Consider the following 21579-nt stretch of genomic DNA (forward strand, 5'->3'; position numbering starts at 1 on the left):
AGGGAGGGAAATATATTCAGTCCTTTACGATATATCTGCTATGGTAATGTTTTGCATAGCTACACATGTACAACCTATACTCAATTGCTTATCTTCCCAGTAAGGGTGGGTGACAAGGGAGGAAGGGAATGAATCTGGAATTCAAAGTTTTAAAATCAAATATTCAAATATATATATATATATATACTATTTTACATGTGATTGGGAAATAAGATATACAGGTACTGGGGCAGAGAGATCCACCATGCCCTACTAGAAAAGTGGAAGGGAGTATGGGAGAAGATATGAGAGAGAGCAGATTGGAGGACAGGATATCCAGTGGAATCACTATTTTGGGGCTATGGGTAGGGGAAAAATGGAGAAAAAATTTGTAATTCAAAATCTTGTGGAAATAAATTATGTAAACCAGAAGTTAATAAAGCATTTGGGAAAAAAAAGAAGAAAAAGAAAGTGATGGAGAAAATTTTAATAATGAAGATTAAATTTAAAAGTGCCTACATTTGGGGCAGCTAGTTAGCACAGTGAATAGAGCACCAGCCCTGGAGTCAGGAGTATCTGAGTTTAAATTGGACTTCAGACACTTAACACAAAAAACTAGCCGTGTGACCTTGGGCAAGTCACTTAACCCCAATTGCCCTACCTTTCCCCCTCCAAAAAGCAAAAAAAAAAGTGCCTACATTTGGGGGGGCAGTTGTTAAACATTCACCAACATACCCTTGGGAGCCATTCCAGAGGCAATTATAGGAATTTAGGTTGGTAATAAGGAGGACCAGGCCTAGAGCAGTGCTGCTCAAATAAATAAATATATTTTAATAAATAATATTTAATTAATCGGTATATTTGATAAATAATATGCATATTATAAATAAAATAATATTTTATTCAAATTTACTCAATTAAAAACAAGGTCACTAAAATTGTATATAAGGAGCCCAGTGGGCCACAAATCAACTTAGAAAATCACATATTAACATTGTCTATGTTCTACTGTGGTTTAATTTATTTTGATAAAATATTTCTTGATTACATTTTAATCTGTTTCAGGCTGATTTGGGAATATTGTGGGCTAAAATCTGGCCTCTTCTAGCCACGTGTTTAACACCTCTGACCCAGAGCAGTGGCAATGGGAGAGGAAATGAGAAAACATCTGGAAGAGTAATTATGGGGAGGTAGAATAGAGAAGACTTGGCAGGTGAAATTGGATGCGAAGGATCTTGTTGAGTGGTTTCAATCTTGTCAGACTCTCCATAACCCCATTTGGGATTTTCTTGGCAAAGATATTGGAGTGGTTTGCCATTTCCTTCTCCAGCTCGTTTTACACGTGAGGAAACTGAGGAAAACAGGGTGAAGCTACTTGCCCAAGGTCACACTGCTAGTAGGTGTCTCAGGTAGGTCTTCCTGACTCCAAGTAGAGGTGGCACATAGAGGTAAGCAAATATGACTGTGCTGTCAGAAATGATGAACCCAGAGAAGCCTGGGAAGACTAAGATGGGCTCAAGTGAGCAGGACCAGGAAAACAGTATACATAATGGATAAAACAATGTAAATGAAAAGAACAGTAAAACCAAACTGAAGGTTTGTTTGTAATTGTAATGGCCAAAACTTGACCCCAGAGAGAGGATGAGAAAATCTGCCCCCTCATTTATTCACAAAGCTAGGGGGACTATGGGTGTGTAATACTGTATTGTCAGATTCCTTTGATGTGTTAGTTTTATTGAATTGCTTTTTAAAATTTTTTTATTTGGTTACGAGGAGTGGCTCTGAGGGTAGGGAAGGAGGAAGGATATATTTGAAAACAAATGCCACCATGTAAAAAGAAAAGTTATCAATATACATATATATATATATATACACATATATTTTTTGGAGGGCAGGGCAATTGGAGTTAAGTGACTTGCCCAAGGTCACACAGCTAGTATGTGTTAAGTGTCTGAGAGCAGATTTGAACTCAGGTCCTCCTGACTCCAGGACCAGTGGTCTATCCACTGTGCCACCTAGCCACCCCTCAATATATATATAATTTTTTGCTTTTTGGAGGGCAATTGGGGTTAAGTGACTTGCCCAAGGTCACACAGCTAGTAAGTATGTCAAGTGTCTGAGGCTGGATTTGAACTCAGGTCCTCCTGACTCCAGGGCCCACCTTTTTAGCATGGGGGTCTTTTTTAGCCTAAGAAGTGGACTAGATTGTCCTTAACTCTTCCAAATATACAATTCTGTGATTTGGGAGATTTTGCATTAAGACCCATTTCCAACCTACTCCCAAATTCAGGAAATCCTTTCCCCTGCCCCTCCCCAGGCACTCTCTCAACATAAAGGGGCTGAAACGATCAGTGAGGAAATTGATCTCTTTCATTGTCTTCAGGGTTGAAAGAATTCTTAAAGGAGCATATTTTGGTGCCTAATAAAGTGGTCTAGGAGTCCAATGGGGGATGATTGCTATATCTTCCACATTTCACTGCCTTTTGAACTGCAAACTAACTTAACCCTACTTCCAGGTACTCTTAGCATTTAGTGAGAAAGATTTTCAGGGATCTGGTCACAAAATGGGCAGATCTGGTCTGGGTTGGAAGTCTTGTTGAAACGGGGCTGGGGATCCCAGGAGGGCAAAGAAGTAGATGCTTTCTCTTGGGGGCCTCTCACCAACTGGAGAAAGAGGTCACAGAGGATAAGAAAAGGAGAGACTGGGGCGGCTAGGTGGCACAGTGAATAGAGCACCAGCCCTAGAGTTTAAATCTGTCCTCAGACACAACACAAAAACTAGCCTGTGACCTTGGGCAAGTCACTTAACCCCAATTGCCCTCCAAAAAAAATAAAAAAAAAAAAGAAAAGGAGGGACCAACTCCACATAATCACGTGGCCAAGACTGGATGTCAAATCCATTAGCAGGACTGATCTCAATGTCATTGCTGTTGTTGTTTGTACTCCTTCCTCAAAGAGGACCAATGACATCAGGAGGGGGATGTCTTGACTTGCAAGTGAATTGGATTAAAGTGAGGCAGGGCTGTGCAAAGTCACCAGCCTCACTCTCTCCTCCAGGGTCATCGGAATCCAGTGGCAAGAAGTAGGTCAGGACGACTGGCGATGGCCAGGGACAAGGGAGAAATTCATTTCAGCAAGTATTTATTAGGTGCCTACTAAGTGTGGAATGAGTACCTGGCAGTCTCCCACCTTCCTTTCTCCTTCCCCCAGGGGTCTTTTCTGTTGTGGAGAGGGAGAATGGTCCACTTCTGGTTTGGGAACTGTTCTGGAGACTCCCACCACTTTATTCCATACCTTTCACATACATAGCCTTGAGTGCTAAGGTCTGTTCCCCTTTCCCCAAATGCCCCTGGGTGCCAGGGATTGCTACCTAAGGCCCTGTCCCTTTCCCCACTTGAAATGCCCTCCCTAAAACCTCTCCATTCCAGGGGCAGCTAGGTGGCACAGTGAATAGAGCATTGGCCCAGGAGTCAGGAGGACCTGAGTTCAAATCCAGCCTCACACTTACTAGCTGTGTGACCAAGTGCAAGTCACTTAACCCCAATTGTCCTGCCTTCCCCCCCCCAAAAAAAAACAAAAGAAAATGGAAAACAAAGAAAAAAAACCCTCCCCGTTCCATACTCAGCTAAAAGGTCAGAGTTTTCAAATCCCAAGTGATCTTTTCTTTTCTCTGGACAGTGTTTCTTGGGTGGACTTCTCCTCTGACAGTTTAGAATCAAACCACTGCCACTCCCCCCTCCCCTTCAGGACCTTGAGCCCAAGAGCCCTGGGCTCTGCTTCTAGTCCTCTGCCACCCCCTCCTCACGCACCAGTGAAAAGAGAAATTTCTGTGGAGCATCAACCACTGAGAAACTGCCACAGGGAAGCCCAAGAGCCATGGAAGTACCACCCAATCCTGGAAGTCCTCCTTCTAGGTCAGTCCCCACAGCCTTTTTCTCGGGGAGCAACCCCATAGAGGTGTGACTAGGCAACTGTTTCTGCAGGTGCTTTAGCCTCAGCTACTTAAAACCTGGAAAAGAAAGTTCTGGTCTCCAAAGTCCTTAGCATTGTCAAAGGGTTCAACATCACATGCGGATGTGACTTTAAGGATGGAAATAACATTAAAGAAGGAATAGTGGGGGCAGCCAAGTGGCTCAGCGAGTAAGAGCACGGGGCTCCAGTGTCGGGATGACCTGGGGATCAAGTCCGGGCCCAGATACTCAGCACCACACCCAGAAATAACTGGCCATGTAACCTTGAGCAAGTTACTTAACCCCAATTGCTTTAAAAAAATGAAAAAAAAAGAAATAGTACCACTTGCTTTGCCACTGTGCCCTAAGAACGATGGGACCTTTGCATCTGATTGAAAATGTGGTGTTTTCTCCCCACCCCACCCCCACCCCTACCCCCACGGCCATTAGAATGTGAACTCCTTGACAGTATGGACTGTCTGACTTTGCTATTTAGGTCCTCAGTGCTTAGCAAACTGCTTGGCAGGAAGAGAGACCTTTTAATGCTTTTCCATTCATTCTTTTTTTTTTGCTTTTTTTTGGAGAGCAATTGGTGTTAGGTGACTTGCCCAAAGTCACACCACTAGTAAGTGTGTCAAGTGTCTGAGGTCGGATTTGAACTCAAGTCCTCCTGACTCCAGGGCCAGTGCTCTATTCACTGTGCCACCTAGCCGCCCCTTTTTTCATTCATTCTTTGAAAAGGTGGGGGTTATGGATGGGAAATATTGCATGTAATCCAACTTGATTGGTGTCTAGGTTAGTTTTGCTAAACTGGTTTTTTTTTCTTCTTTGTTATAAAGGATAGCATTCCTGGTGGGGAAGGGGAAGAGGATTCACTGAAAAGAAAGGTGATGTAAAAACAAAAGATAATTTTTTAAAAATAAAAGGATATATTGGTTTATGACAATCCTTGTATTCATGCATTGAACTGTTATTTTGCCCTTGTGTTTTTGTTTAACCAAGGCAGTGGTAACCCAGCATAACTGGATTTTCAGTCAGCCTGTGTAACGTTGAGAAAATGCCTTCCTATTTCTGGATCTCAGTTTCCCCCTTTGTAACAAGAGAAGATGGGACTAGGTGATTTCTAAAGACCTTTCCAGATCTGATATCCTAACAACCCTTTCCCTCTCTGGGTCTCAGTTCAAGGCATTTGGTATCCTTGGTCTCAGGGAACAAATAACCAAATAAAACATTCCGCACAAGAGTGGGGGCAAATGGCCCACAGTTGCATCATAATACGTGTCAGAAATAGGTCTTGAACCCAAGTATTCCTGGCTATGGTTAGCCTTCTATCTATTAGGCCATTCTGACCCTTCAAGATCCATCATGTCTGTAACAAAATTAACCACATTACTTCGTAATTGTCCCTTCTATGAATATATTCCCGTTCATTTTTCACAATGGTCCTGTCAAAATTATAACTAGAGCAAAACATAGATTTTCCCCAGGGCAGGTAAAGGACACTAGCAAGTGGCCATATCCCTGTCCTACTTCCTGTCTTGGAAACCATAGCCTTGAGCACCCTGTGCTCCCATCACTCCGAGTCCTGAAAAATAAGGATCTTGCTATGGATCTTGTCCATCTCCACGAGTCATCATATGTGTCTTACAACCACATTTCCTGAGAGTGACTTGTGATACAATGGAAATGGAAAGGGAGGAGAACCAGTATTTATTAAGTCTTTATTCATGGCAGGCATTGTACAAAGAATTATATATATATATATATGTATATATATATATATATGTTATCTCATTTGATCCTCACAACAACTCTGTGAAATAGGGCAGAGGAGTTAAGAGTCAGAAGACCAGGATTCATGTCTCAGCTCTGGAATTTACAGAGTAACCATGTGCTAGTTACTTAATATATAAGCCTCCGTTTTCTCATCTGCAAAATGAGAAGCTACAGAGACAGACTGGCCAAGATGAAAGACTTGCCCACACAGAAAGAAACCACTGAAAGAACTTACTTGGCTTCAATCAGGATGTACTCAGTTGAGGTGAAATAAAAATGGCTAATGAGAAACCTTCATGCATGTATACCAATAAGGCTTGAATACTAGCCTCTCTACTGATTATAATTATTCTATGATTCCTTCTTTTTCTTTTTTTGCTTAACATTCACCCTTTTTCTCAGGGGAATAAAACTGATTTTTGCATAACTAAAAAAAAAGAGTGGGGCAAATCGGCGGTAGGGGGTCGAGGTGGGGGGAGAAATGTGAAGAGTTTGAATAGACTGCAGGCACCCTGTGCCCTCATCGGTTTGCCTGGTGTTGCTTTGTTACTAGGGTGAATTCACTGAGCGGAAAGTAATAGCCCAAAGACAGGCAGCCGAGTCCAGCGGCTGTGTACAGGTGGCTGAGTCCTCGAATGGATACAGGAATGTATCCATTCCTTGAATCCACGAAAAGCTGGATTCAAATACCTCATCGGATACATTGTGTCTGTTTGACCCTGGAGGAGTCATATACTCTCTCACTGTTCCCAAGCAACTCTAAAACTGCAAATTGCAGATTGAAAATATGCATTGGTAGAGGGCTCTCCTTACAGGGAGTTGCTTCTTTTTTTCTTTTTGGATTTGACTTGTGAGTTCATTGGCATAAGTATCTATTGATAAACACTTGCTTTATCAATGCAAGTAGGAAGGGACAAGGCAAGAGCTGCCAGGCACAAAGTCCAGCACTCGACAAAGGCGGTAATCGAAGCCTGGGCACGCGAGTAAGGCGCACCCCGGTAGTCCTGGAGACCCCACATGGAGGGATACGCACGCGCGTAGCTTATGCCTTGCGAGCTCGAGCCACAAGTCGGGTGTACCGTTGAAGTTCGGATCTTATTCGCGCAGCGCAGCTCCTTCGGATGCCGTCGCCTCAGCAACTGGACGGAGCTCCCGCAGTATCAGTGTTTCGAGGAGCCGGTGGGGGGGATCGGCACTCCTCCATGGGTCCCGTATCCCGCCCTTACAGTCCGGTGGAAGATACCGGCCCCCAGCCACGGCAAGTAGGGGTTGGAGGTGGGGGCGGAGGCAGGACGGCAGGTAGAGTCAGGGCGGCAGGGAGCACCGTCCGCCGCCGGCGCGACAGCAGCTTCAGCATCAGCGACCCCGGTTCCGGTGAGAACAGCAGTGGCGGCGGCGAGGCCGGCGACTCCAGTGAGAACCCCCAGACCGGCGAGGCCAACCGCTCGTCGCGGGGCCGCCGCTCCCGCACTCGGCCCCGGTCCCGGCCCCGGCCCCGATCTCGGTCCCGCTCCCGCCCCAATGCCCCCTCCTGCTCGCGCTCCCGCTCCAGCTCCAGGGAGCGCGATAACCACGACGGCGGCGGCGGACCCCCGGCGGCAGCCGCTGCCGCGACGGGCGTCTCGTCCAGCGAGCTGCCGCTTAGCCCTGGGCCGGCAACGAGCCAGAGCTCGACGCCGAGTCCGATCCCGAGTCCGAGCCCTGCGCCCACCCCGAGCCCGCACCTGAGCCCAAGCGTCAGTCCCACCCTGAGTCGGGCTTCGAGCCCCGGCCCCGGCCTCAGCCTTAATTCTGGCCGGGCCCCTGCGCTCAGCTTCGGCCGCACACCCACCTTCGAGCTGGGAGCTGGCTTCAGCGCCGGCCCGGGTCCGAGCGTGGGCTTCCTGCAGCCCAGGGGGTGGCTCTCTGCCTTTCATGGCCAGTCCTTCTCCTTCCCTCTATCTACCGCCTCTGGCAACTTTTGCCACCCCGAACCCCGGGATTACCAGCCTTGGTCCAGCTACCTCGAAAAAGCCAAGGAGGAGAGTTTTCGGCAGAAGTAAGCCCGCCGGGACCGCTTTCTCTCCTACTTTCTAGTTTTCCCTTGCTCTCCCAACCCCTTCATTTTTCTCTCTCCCACCCCCCCCTTTCTTTTTTCATCGGTTTCTCTGTCCTAACACTCTCCGCTTCACTTACCCCCCCCCCCCCCTCCCCAAACGATCTTTCACTTGCCTCCCTTTTCCATTTTTCTTTCCCCTTTTCCATCGATTTCTCCGGTCCTATCAGTCTCATCCCCCCTTCAGTAATTCTCGATTTGCTTTCTCCCTTCCACCCCTATCCCTTCTCCTTGGGAACTCATCCGTATAGCTAACTTAGACAATACTTGTGAAATGTTGTTGGCAGACTTTTCCCCGTCCTTCTGGGGGTCTGAGGGGTCCCCTGCTATTCATCTGAGGCATCGTATGTGGTACATCCCGGGGAACGGGTGTATCATTAAAATATTCACATTTCTTGGTGTTGGCTAAGTGTGTTACAAAATGCTTTTTTTAAGAATGAAAAAAAAAAGTGAAATTAAGTTTTTCCTTTTTTAAGGAAAAAATAATTAGCACGTGCGAGAGAGATTGTTACTGCTGGTGCTTTTGAGCAAGTTAGTCTAAGAAGGCTCAGTGGATGATTTGATATAGACCTGGAGAGAGTCTAAGAAGAGACCCTTAGTGTAAACCCCTTAAAACCAGAGGAAATTGAGGTTAGGCATTTGCCCAGGATCGCATAGCTAGGTTGAGAGGGGGATTTGAATCTCAGTCCAGACTTTGATGCAATCCCTCTTGGGAGCCGGCTATTTCGTTCGTAAAATGGAGGGAGGGGTGGGGACTAGATAAGGTCTAAAGTCCCTGAGAGCTTAAAATTATGTGATCCTGTAAACGTCGTTGTAATTTTTCTCACATTTTATAATCAAAGATAATACCTGCCTTAATCTCTGCCTCTCTTCGGAGGTTAATGATCTTATTACAGGTATCTTGTGTATAGTGGTGTATAAAAGGGAAAATACTAACACGTGTATATGGACTTGGCCCAAAGCCTTTCATGGAAAATAAGTGGTTTCTACTGACTGTATTTGTCATAGGAATGCAAGAAGAGGGGCAGAGGGAATGTGATAGGGTAAGAACTGACCCTGAAATTGCAAACCTGGGTGGCTGGAAGGATATTTGGGCTCCAAATATTTAATCTATAATAATATTTATAATAATAATTGATAATGTATAAGTGCCATTGTACTGATAATTACATGCATTATAAAATTTACACATACAATAGAATATAAGATAAAAATGAGGTACTGTTTGATATTAGAATCAACAGAGTCTGGAGTGTGAGTAAGGGAGTGAATCAGTGAGAGCTAATGTTTTGGCATGTGGTCTGATTGGAGAGAGGAGAGGTGAAACAGCAGCACAAGCCACATTAGGCTGTGGCTGTAGTCCAGGAGAAGGGACTGAGGTCCTGAGCTAGGCTGGGGGGCTGTGTGAGCAGAGAGAAGGGGATGGATGCTTGAGATATTGTGGAGGTGGAAATAATAAGAGTTGATGAGTGACCAGATGTGTGGAGTGAGCACAAGTGACTGGAAAGATGATGCTAGAAACCTTCTCCATAAATGAGGGGGAGGGGTGCCCTGTGGATTTGAGGAGAAAGATAAGGAAATAAGATCTGAAATGTCATATAAACCGTCCCATTCCTGGTAGTTCTGTAAAATTCACTCTGTCTCAAAAGGAGAAAAAGGGAAGGTCCAAAAATATGGAGGGGACACAGTGGGAAAATGTTGGGGGATAAGAGAAGGTTTGACTGTGTTGGTTATATGGGTGGGGGAAATTCAAACTGTCTCCCCACACTCCACTTGGATGATCATTCCTTGGAGTGGGCAGTATGTGTTTTGGAGATCAAGAATATAGTACAATATATTTACTTAATCTATATTCCTGAATCTTCTAGGAGATTAAAGGAGAGAGAGAAAGTTGGAGAAATGGGGGCACCTGAAGTTTGGGGACTTTCTCCATCACCTCCAGAGCCTGAGTAAGTGATTTTCCCTTTCCAAAAGTCTTATACCTGTTTACTCAGAAGCTGTGTCTTAAGAGAGAATTTTTTTTATGTAGCCATATTTAAAAAATATATTTACTTAGTATTTTATTTTTCCCCAGTTATATGTAAAAATGAGAGGGTTTGTGGGTTTTTTGTTTGTTAGCTAAATGAAAAGCTTCAAACCTATATCATGGTTTTCTTTCTGTCTTGTGGCTCAATATTATCTTTCTAAATTTTACATCATAGGACTGACCTAAGAATGAAAGCATTTTTTTTTAGTGAAAATAGAAATTCTCTAAACACTCTTGTGTTTATGTGAAATTGATTTCTCATTCATAGCAAGACTGAATATTAAACTGCTCGCTATTTACAATGACTTTACTTTTCACCTAGCCTAGCTATAACATATATGTCAGATCTGGATGTCACAAAATGAATTTTAATAGGGAGCAAATGGTCCTTCTGGTGAATCAATTATATTATATACGGTCCTCTTTATAGTCTTAAGCTGTTTCTCCTCTTTTTCCATCTTTCCTTTTTCTTTAGCAGTAGTCTTCATTTTGGGGTTCTCTTTTTTCTTGCACATCTGGGTTCACTTTGCTGAGTTGCAGCAGTGTTTGTAACCACTGGACTGGTGATTCACGATGCTGTATGGAGCTGCATCACCAGAAATGTGCCCTTGTAGACGTTGCAGAAAATTCCAGACTCTTAAAGGCTCAGGGAATTTGCATTCATAGAGGTCTGGAAGGAGCCCTTGGAGGCTATGCCGAACCAAGACCAATGGGTAGAAAATCATAAAGACTGATTTTTGAATGAGCATTAGGAAGGACTTTCTAACAAGTAGAACGAAAACAGGCTGCTTTTGGAATTCCTCATAAAAAAGGTCAGATGACTACTTGTTGGAGAGGCATTTCTACGTGGGTTAAATAGGTGGATGAAATGACCATTTAGAGCTCTTCCTACTCTACTATTTTGACTGGAGCTCATCCATTCTCTTACATAAATAGAATTAAACCATTCTTTCTGAAGAGATCATACATACCATCTAAATAGATGAGTCATTTTCCAAGGTACCAATGGACAAGTTACTTTTCCACTCTAGGTCTGTGAAATGAGAGGAGTGCATTAAATAACCTTCAAGGCCCCTTTCAGCTCAAGTATTCTATGAATTTGAAATGGTTCTTCAATCCTGTCTTCCTTCCTTTCCATCTAAGTTTCTTAAAACTGACCTAAATACCTTATGTTGCAGTTTAAGCTACTTTCCTCTTATTCTGGAGAGGTAAAGAGATATTACTGTCTTTTATGCCCTTCATAGACTTAGAGGAAAATGATGTTTTTTTTTCTAGATTTCATAACAGCAGGATAAATAATACCAAGCTCAAGCTAAAATAAATTTTCTGGGTTTTTTTTTGGATGAGGGAAGATAGGGCAATTGCGGTTAAGTGACTTGTCCAAGGTCACACGGCTAGTAAGTGTTAAGTGACTGAGGCTAGATTTGAATTCAGGTGCTCCTGACTCCAGTACCAGTGCTCTATTCACTTTGCCACCTAGCTGCCCCTAAAATAAATTTTCTTTGCTTTCTGTTAACAACTTGTAAAATTATAAGAGTGGAATGTTATGTATGTCCCAATCACTATATTAGAATTGTTTTAATTAACTTTTTTTTTGCTGTTAGAGGGGTGAAGATAGGGCAATTGGGGTTAAGTGACTTGCCCAAGGTTACATGGCTAGTTTTTGTGTTAAGTGTCTGAGGTCGGATTTGAACTCAGGTCGTCCTGACTCCAGGGCTGGTGCTCTATTCACTGCACTGCCTAGCCACCCCCTAATCAACTTATTTTTTAATGAGAAGGAGGGGAATATATTTATTGGGAAATAATTGACTTTTGAAAATATATCAAAAAGGAGGTGGACTGGTCAGGTTTTAAGCATGGACCGACACAGATCATGGATCCATCAAAGCAGTAAACTTTTTACCAAAAATTTCTAATGTGTGCAACTCTTTTTTTTTTTTTTACATTTAGTTCAGATGAGAATACCCCTGAGGAGGAAGAGACAAAATCCAATAAAATTACTCCTGATTCAGAAGGTATTTTTGCTTAATCACAAAACACTTTTTGTTGCATGGCATGGATGGGATTGTGAATAGGAAAGCAATAGACTTTGAAAATCAGAAATATTTCTTAACCAGTAGTTAATAAAAAGACTACAGCAATATCCCCAGAATTACCTCTTATTATGAAATCATATTTATTCCACAGAAGTAAGGATGATTCAACATTAGGAAAAACAGTTAAGATTAATCTTTTTAAGAACAAAACCACACAATTATGGCAGTTGATTCAGAAAAAAAACCTTTTAATAGAGTATCAGTTATGCTTTAAAGCTCTTAACAAGAATAGGCACAGAAAATCTGTTTTTAATAATAAAAATATGTAAAAACAAAAGCTGGCATTATTTGTGCCACTTAAAATTGAAGCTCTCACAATAAAAATACAGGTATAAAGCAAGGATGCCCACTATTATTTGACGTTGTTCTAGAAATGTTGGCAATCTCATTGAAAAAGAAAGAAAATTAAAGACATAAAGATAGGCAGAGAGGAGACAAGGCTGTCCTTGTATGCAGATGACAAGTTGTTTACTTAGGAACACCTCAGAGAATCAGGAAAGAAACTGAGATAATAAAAAGCTTCAGTGAAGTAGCAGTACTCACATTAAATAAAAAACCATCAACATATTCATTTAGTAATTTAAAAAATCAAGAGGAAAATGATAGAGAAATCACATTCAGAATAACTGCATGATGCATAAAGTATCTGGGAGTTGGTCGGTCAACACACTCTCAGCTTAATTAAATACATTTACAGAATCCTCTACAGAAATAAGAGAAGACTTAAATAATTAGATCTGGTGTACAAGGCTAGGCTCTCCTGATATAATAAAAATGATAATGCTCTCTAAATTTACAAATTTAGTCTTATAGAAATCAAACTATCAAGGGGTTACTTTATAGAACTAGACAAGATAAAATAATTATAATATTTAGATAGAGGAACAAGAGATCAAGAATATGAAAGAAAATAATGATAAAAATTAGGAGTAGCACTCCCCTACCTCAGCTTATAGTATGAAGCAGCAATCATTAAAATTGTTTGGTACTAGTCAAAAACTAAAAAAAAATAGATTCAGAAACAATGGAATTCAGTAACTTCAGTGTTCAATACTCTTAAAGACATAGAATTAGTTGGGGAAAAGTTATTCATTCCTTTTATTTTTCATTTTGCAATTATTCATTGCTTTTGTTAAGCAGCTGGGGAAACTAGAAGACAATTTGATAGATACTTGCATCTCATACTATATACCATGTTAAGTTACAAATAGATATGTGACCTAAATGTTAAAGGTTTCATCATTTACAGATTGGATGAAAATGGAAGAGGGTGCCTTTCAAAACTGGTTAGGAGGAGAATTCTTAACCAAACCAGAGATACTGGTGATCATGAAAAATAAAATAGAAAATTTCAGTTACCTGAAAATGAAAAGTTTTTGTATAAAATTGATACCGTTGGAAAAAATGAAACTGTCCTGGAGAGGGAAACTTTTCGATAAGTATCTCTGATAAAGGTCTAATATCTAAGAGATATAGGGAGTTAACTCAAATATATAAGGCCAAGAGCTATTAGCCATAGGAGAACTATTCCCAATTAAGGCAATTCTGAACCTTCATGTCACCCCCCCCCCACAAAAAATGGCAAATTTGACAAAAGACAGAAATAGTCAAAGTTGGAAGGGCATCAGGAATATAGACACACTGCTAACACAATGTTGACAGCTGTGAATTGCTCTAGCCATTTTGTTTATTTTGGGGGTGGGACTTGGCGAGTCAGTGGGGTTAAGTGACTTGCTCAGGGGTTATACCACTAGTAAGTGTCGGAGGCCAGATTTGAACTCAGGTCCTCCTAACTCTAAGTCTGGTGCTATATCCACTAGGCCACCTACCTGCCCCAAGGTCTAGCCATTCTGGAAAAAAATTTGGAATTAGGTGAGAAAAGTGACAAAGCTGTTTATAAGCTCTCACTCACAGATCTCACTGCTAAGGTATATACCCCTAAGGAGATCAAACAGAAAGGCTCTCTATATACCAAAATATTCTTAGCAGCCTTTTTTTTTTTTTTGCAATAGCAAAGAACCGTAAACAAAGTAGATACTGGCTGAACAGACCGTAGTTTTATAAATGAATGGAATGGAATAGGATTGTTTGGTAAGACATGATGAATATAAGGAATTCAGAAAAACATCAGAGAATGTGTGTGAATTGATGCATCCTGAAGAAAGAGCCACTAACATAAATGAAAAGAGCATTGCAATGAAACCAATCAATGCATGATTTTAATAGCTGATCTTGGCCCCGGAGAGGAAATAAAGAAATGCATCTCTCTCTTTTTGTTGGAGAGGTGGGTAACTGTGGGTGTAGAATATTCCATACACAGTCAGATGTGGCCTTGGTGTTGATTTTGTTTAGCTGTTTTTCTTTGTTACAAAGGAAGGTTTGCTGCAGGGAGGGGTATTCTGGGAAAAAGTTTTAAGTAGTTTTACCCTTAATACACTTTAAATATTTGTTCAGAGGGAAGGAAGAAGAGAAACAAGAAGACTAGTCACTCCAAGGATAGAGCTAAGAAAAGGAGAAAGAAGTCATCCAAAAGAAAACATAGAAAGTATTTTGATGATAGTGATGATGACTCTGAGGACAGTGATGACCAAAGTGGTAAGAAAGCCAACCTTGCCTTACTTGGTCCCCAAATGAAGTTTTCGGCTAAAATTTTGGTCAGAGTGTCCCTGATTTCTTTGCTTTCTTCTGATGTGTATTTTTGTCATTTGCAATACAATCCTATTGCTGTGTCATCTTTTTTTTTGGGGGGGGAGGGAGGGAGGAAGTCGAGGCAATTGGGGTTAAGTGACTTGCCCAAGGCCACATGAGCTAATAAGTGTCAAGTGTCTGAGGCCAGATTTTAACTCAGCTCCTCCTGATTCCTGGGCTGGTGCTCTATTCACTGCATCACCTAAATGCTCTCTGTGCCATCTTATAAGGAAGAAAAATCTGTTAACTGTCAGAGCTGTCCCACCAGTGGAAGTGTTGAGGCGAACGCTGGATGATTGCTTTTCAGGGATGGTTGTTGGAGAGAGACTCATGCTTCAGCAGGGGGTTGGACTAGACAACCTCTGGGATCTCTTCCAGCTCTGGGAATCACTCAAAAATCTGATAATGGCTAACTTAGGGTAGCTGAAGCTGCAGGATGGCCCAGCCAAGGCTTTCTCAGAAAGCTGCTTTTAAACAGGTCACTGATTTTCTTCTGCTAACATAGTTAATATCAATCCATTGCCCTGAATGCATTTTATTTTGTTTTGCCAGTTACCATGAGTGAATTTCCTGCTTTGTAACAGATGAAACAGGAATTGTTCCATTTCCCAGGGGTTTTTATTTTTTTTGTTTAATTTGCTTACTTTTTCTTTAAATGAGTGCAATAGCCTTGGTGCCCACTCAAAGGCTTGCTCAGTTATTATCTGCTTTAATTGTCAGATTCAAAGGAGAAACAGAAACCAAAGAAAATCAAGAAGTGCAAGAAGAGCAAGAAGAAGGAAAAGAAGAAGAAACATCATGTGTAAGAGTGACTTTGTTTCACCTTTCTGTACGATGGAAACTCCCTTAGATTCTTATGTCGGGGGTAGAGAAGGGACCTTCATGATTTTATTCAACAGGCTAAGCTATTTTTAAAAGATATCCATTTATTGTTATTTCCTTTTTTGTTGTTGTTTTTGGGGCAGTTGGGGTTAAGTGACTTGCCCAGGGCCACATAGCCAGTAAGTATCAAGTGTCTGAGTCTGGATTTGAACTCAGGTCCTCCTGACTCCAGAACCGGTGCTCAATCCACTGTACCACCTAGCTGCCCCGGTTAAACTATTTTTTAAGTAAAACCTATTTACCAAACAGTTTGAATAGGATACTTAAAGCTGAGGATTGTGCCATGGATTCTCTTTGACAATTCTCAGTGAAAATAAAATTGATTGTTAAGAAGAAAACCATCCACATATATAACCTGTATCAAATTGGGAGGGGAGGAAGGGAAGAGAGGGAGGGAGAAAATTTGGAACTCAAAATTTTATTTAAAAAAAATTATGTTAGGGTGGTTCGGTGGCGCAGTGAGTAAGAGCACTGGCCCGGAGTTGGGAGGACCAGTTCCAGCCTCAGATATTTAACACCCACACAAAAAAATGGCAGTGTAACCTTGGGTAAGTTACTTAACTCCAATTGCTTTAAAAAAAAGAATGTTAAAAATTGTCTTTACATGTGATTTGCTTTTTTTAAATATATTTAGATTTTGTTTTTATTTAGTATTTCGTTTTCCCCCAAATACATGTTAAAAAACTATTTTTAACATTTGCTTTTAAAATTTTGAGTTCCAAATTCTCTCCCTCCCTACCCACCCTGAGAAGGCAAAAAATTTGATTGATATAGGTTATATATATGTAGTCATGCAAAACATTTCTGTATTAGTCATTTACATGTAATTTGAAAATATAAAATACTATTAAAAAAGGAAAAACATTCTGTTTTCCTCAGATGATATGAAATATTTTAATATCACTTAAATATCATTAAAATATCATTTAAAATATAACAGGGAAGCATGATATAGACATGGAAAGCAATTGGTTCTGAAGTCCGAGTGCTCTGCTGAAAATGGTACCTGGGGCAGTTACTGCCCATGTGATCTTGGGCAAAGTCACTTCCCTGCCCTGGAGTAGATGGGCTCTCCCAACTCTAGATCTCCGATGCCTTAATCCTACAAGCAAGATCTATAACTTGTCTAACAAGCAAATTTCCTTGCATCTTGATGGATTTTCCTAGATGTTTATTGTGCATAATAAATTATAGTTATGACAGGAAGAGGTCCAGGAGGTGTAAGAAGAATAAGCGCAGCAAAGAGTCACCTAAGGTGAGCAGCAGCGAAGACTCGGACGAAGAATTACTACAAAAGCCCTGGCAGAAGAAATCATTAAGTAAGTTCTTTTAGGCAACTGCCGTGGTATGACAAATTCAACTCTCATCTCTACTTGTAGGCCTAGGCTTGGGGGTGATCATTTAGGGCAGGGGTGGGGAAACCTGTGGCCATAAGGCTACATTTGACCTTCTAGGTCCTTAAGTGAGGCCTTTCAAGGAATCCAAATGTTTCCCAGTTGTGGCCTTAAGGCTGCAGATTCCCCACCCCTGGTTTAGGAGCATCATGCATCCCAATGTGGTGTGTCCAGCAGTTTTCTTAAGGCCCAAAGCTGCTCCTTGTTGTCCAGGATTATTCCCTGAATTGTAGGGTCCTATAATAAGAGACTTTCTTCCCTCCCCTAAAGCACCTCATGAATATATTCCACCTGGTAGATTGAATATGCTCAATAAATATTTAATTAACCAACTGGTAACCTTAGTGTGTGCGTCTCTGTGTGTTATCTGTGTGTGTATGTGTGTGTGTTGGTTTGGGTTTTTTTTTTATCAGAGAATGAAGAAGGTGAGGGATTAATTGGACCAGAACCTCCCAAAGTATACTCTACTGAAGAAGACAAGCCTGTGAAGTGAGTAGCAGTAGAAGTGTAGAAATAGAATACTCTATTTAACTTTTTTTTTCTTGTTTTCTTTTGCAATACGATGGGGCAGCGAGGTGGTACAGTGAATAGAGCACTGGCCCTGGAGTCAGGAGGATCTGAGTTCAAATCCAGCCTCAGACACTTAACACAAAAACTAACTGTATGACCTTGGGCAAGTCACTTAACCCCAACTGCCCTACAAAAAGCAAAAAAAAAGCCTTTCTTTTGCAACATGACTAATATGGAAATATGTTTTGCATGACTTTATACGTATAATTGATAGCACTTACCTTCTCAATGGGTGGGGGAGGGAATAAGAGAATTTGGAACTCAAAATTTCTGAAAATGAATGATATATAATTGGGAAATATCTAATGAAATAAATAAAAATCTATTTTTGAAAAGAAAAAAATGTAATGTTCAGGCTTCTCATGTTTATGTACCTTTCAAGCCTTATCTTAGTGGTCACATGAGCTGCTACTCTTCAAGTGAGCCATTACTGGGGCCCATGGTCCCTGCCTACAGACCATGGGTCAAATAAATGGAAATTTCAGAAATGCTATTAAAGAATTTTGTTTCTTAAAGGGGAAAGAAATGGAGAGAGAATTAATTGGAAGCAAAACCATTGGGGAGGGGGACAGAGTATTTAGATCTACACTAGTCTGTAATCAGTAATAATGATCCTTCCATTCCTCTGTCCCAAAGGAACTCTGCATTTCTAGGTCAAGCTGCCTACTCACTAGTCATTATTGCTTTCTCTCTTGTTTCCCAAGGAAATCTTGACTTGTGTCTTCTGTTTATAATCTCTCCTTTGAATACAAAGATGACCTAATGGAAAATCTCGGTCTTAATTTCTTTGCAGCTATGGTCATGCTCTGTTGCCTGGTGAAGGCAAAGCCATGGCTGAATATGTGAAAGCTGGGAAGCGGATCCCTCGGAGAGGAGAAATTGGCCTGACCAGTGAAGAGATTGCCGCATTTGAATGCTCAGGCTACATCATGAGCGGAAGCAGGTGGGTTCTTGACATTGAATTCCATCTCAAAGATTAGGTGGCATTGTACACACCATAATAATTAGGATCTTGTGGTAGTTATATCACCAAGTGAAGATTTGGAATAAAAAGCATAGCTTGTTGGTATTATAATAACCACAACAATAATAACTAGTATTTATACTAGTTATTTTAAGGTATCTCATTGAGCCTCACAGCAACCCTCTTATTCCCATTTTATAGATGAGGAAATTGAGTCTAAGAGAGATTAAGCACCCCAGGGTTGAACTTCTAAAAAGTACCTGAAACAGGATTTGAACTCAGGTCTTTCTGACTCTAAGTACAGTGCTCTGTCCATTGTGCTTCCTTAGTGTAGTTTGGTCTGAAACTCAGTAACGTTATCACTCCTCTAAAAACATGTCCTGCAAGTGTCTTTCTCTAGTCGTTAAATTGCCATGTGATAAATATTCATAGCTCTCTTAGCCTCTGGGAGAAAGTATTTGAACACAACTGTGAATTTCTGCCCCTGGAGGATGCTAACATTTTGGTAATGGGAGAATTGCCCTTTCACAAAAGAATGTTCTGTGTTTCTGAGCTTGCCTGTGTGGCGGCTTAAGTCCAATGGGGAGGGTAAGTTCTGTCATTGAGAACTAGTCCAAGATGGGCCAAGCTTTATTCCAGAAATTGGGGGAATGGACCCTGGCACAGAAAGTACACTAACAGTGACCAAATTTCATAAAGTCTCTCCTATATCTGTGCACACACACATGTACACACACACATGTACACACACATATGTATACATAAACAACCGGTTGGCTTTAATCCCAATGATATGTGGGAAGTCAGACTGCGTCCTTACTTGAGACCAGCAGCAACCCCCAGGTCACCCTGTCTTTTGAGAGAACTCTGTTACTGGGCATTTCCCTTCTGACCATAAGAGATCCCTGCTGCCCTTTGTAGGGCCAGCCTTATGGTGCACTGTTTGTTGTCTTCTCTTCAAGGCACTACCCCCAGCCTACATGCTAGAATTTCTCTTTGATCAGAGCTTTGTACCTGGTCCAGTTCATAGCCACAGGGGCCGTTGCTTATTCAGTGGACTGGAACCTTGCAGGGATTTTGCCCGATTGATAGCATGGTCGCCCTCATGTGCCCTGCTGTTAGGATCCAGCAGAGACATGGTTGCCTAGGTGATCCATTTGCCGACATCTAGTTATGTTGCTATCCAGAGTAGACTACAGTAGCACCAGACCAGTCTTGTCCCCTTGGTGGTTAAGACTAAGTAGTATTTGTTATGCTTACAGAGGATCAGTGATTCAGGAAAGATAGGTTGGATTGAATGCTAGAAAAGACACAAAATAAGCTTCAAATCATCTCGGCTTATTGCAAATCTGACCCATTTCAGACACAGTGTTTTTAAATGGGCTACTTGGTATTCAGAAAGACTGGAAAGTCTGTGAGAACATTTGGTGGGAGTGGGGAGGGGTAGAATTAGGCTTATATTCTAATATTTTTTTAGGCATTGTCAAATGGAGGCCGTGCGTCTCCGCAAAGAAAACCAGATCTACAGTATTGATGAGAAGCAAGCCCTGGCTTCATTCAGCCAAGAAGAGAGAAGGAAGAGAGAATGCAAGATTCTAGCCGAGTTACGAAAAATCGTCTTTAAAAAGACAAAGGGAAGGAAGACAAATGAAGGGTTTTCTTAGTTATGTAGCAGAAATTTAAGTGAAAAACATCTGCATATCAGTTTCTTCTTATCTCTTCTATATATGATTTGTATTTATAAATGTCCTCTTTATTTTATATAGTTGGTTCCTTTGTACAAATATGTTGTTTCTAGAATTTAGGTGCTTTCTTTGGATCTTTTTGGATGGGTGTAATTGGTCCCCAAAGGCTACCAATGAAAATTCAGGATCTGAAAATCTAGAGCTGAGGAGCTCACGTGAAAGATGGCCCAGAATCACACAGCTGCTTGAACTTAGATTATCCTCAAAGTTGTTTTCAACTTTGACCTTCTGTAATTCTATGAATGTACATTTGGTGGGGGAGGGGGGGGAGGAAGGAGACGTGGTAAAGGTCAGCTTGACAAAAGATAAGAACTGTAAATCTCACCCTGCAGGATGATGCTTCTATTACCTATGTATTACATCCTCTGTTGGGTTTAACAAAAGCAGCCTCCCCTTAATTTCAAATGTGCTTTCAGTAGACTTGATGGAAACACAGGAAGGAGCCCATTGTTGGCGACAAAAATGAGGTCATGATTGCAAAGGGAAAATAGGGAATTTGAAAATGTTTTGAATAATTGGACAAGCTAGAGTTCATTCCAGGAATAGTGAATGTTGGTTCCTTCCCTCCTTGTGTAATAGACCAGTTGAATTGCAAATAGAGAGAGAGAGAGCATGGGATTTCTACTCAATCTGGATTCAAATCTGAATTCAGCTTTCTTCCCTGTGTAATTTTAGGTGAGTGCTTTCCTTTCTCTGGGCCTCACAATTCTCATACATAAAATAAATCTCTTGAGGATCCTGGCTCTAACTTCTATTAACCTCAGTTGTTTTTTTAAGTATCTTTGAGCTCTTTTAATTTTTAAAAGCCTGGGATATCCAGTATACCGGTGTAATGACATTATTTCTGCTTAAGCTGTGCCTAGAAAATAGAAAACATCCAAAGAGATTTCCAACTGTGATCCATAAGCATGTTAGGGGCAAAGGAAATATATTAGAATCTTTGAACCTACAAATACTGAACTCTTCCCCCTTTTTCTGAAGATGGATCTTTAAGAAAATATTTGTTGGGGCGGCCAGGTAGCACAGCGAGTAAAGAGCACCGGCTCCAGTGTTGAAAAGACCTGGAGATCGAATCCTGGGCTCAGACACTTAGCACCCAACCAGAAACACCTGGCCGTGTAACCTTGAGCAAGTTACTTAACCCCAATTGCTTAGGGGCGGCCAGGTGGCTCAGCGAGTAAGAGCACCGGCTCCAGTGTTGGGACGACCTGGATCAAATCCTGGGCTCAGACACTCAGCACCACACCCAGAAATAACTGGCCGTGTAACCTTGAGCAAGTTACTTAACCCCGATTGCTTTAAAAAAAACAAAACAAAAAAAAAAGAAAATATTTGTTATCATTCATGAATGTTTGATACTTAGCTACAGTGTTATATGGGGGAAAACCTCCTTGTTTTCATTGTTAAGAATAAC

This window comes from Petaurus breviceps, unplaced genomic scaffold (genome assembly GCF_028583685.1).
Source record: "Petaurus breviceps papuanus isolate PSGF00001 unplaced genomic scaffold, PetGlider_PUasm1.0 532, whole genome shotgun sequence".
NCBI classification, from domain to species: Eukaryota; Metazoa; Chordata; class Mammalia; order Diprotodontia; family Petauridae; genus Petaurus; species Petaurus breviceps.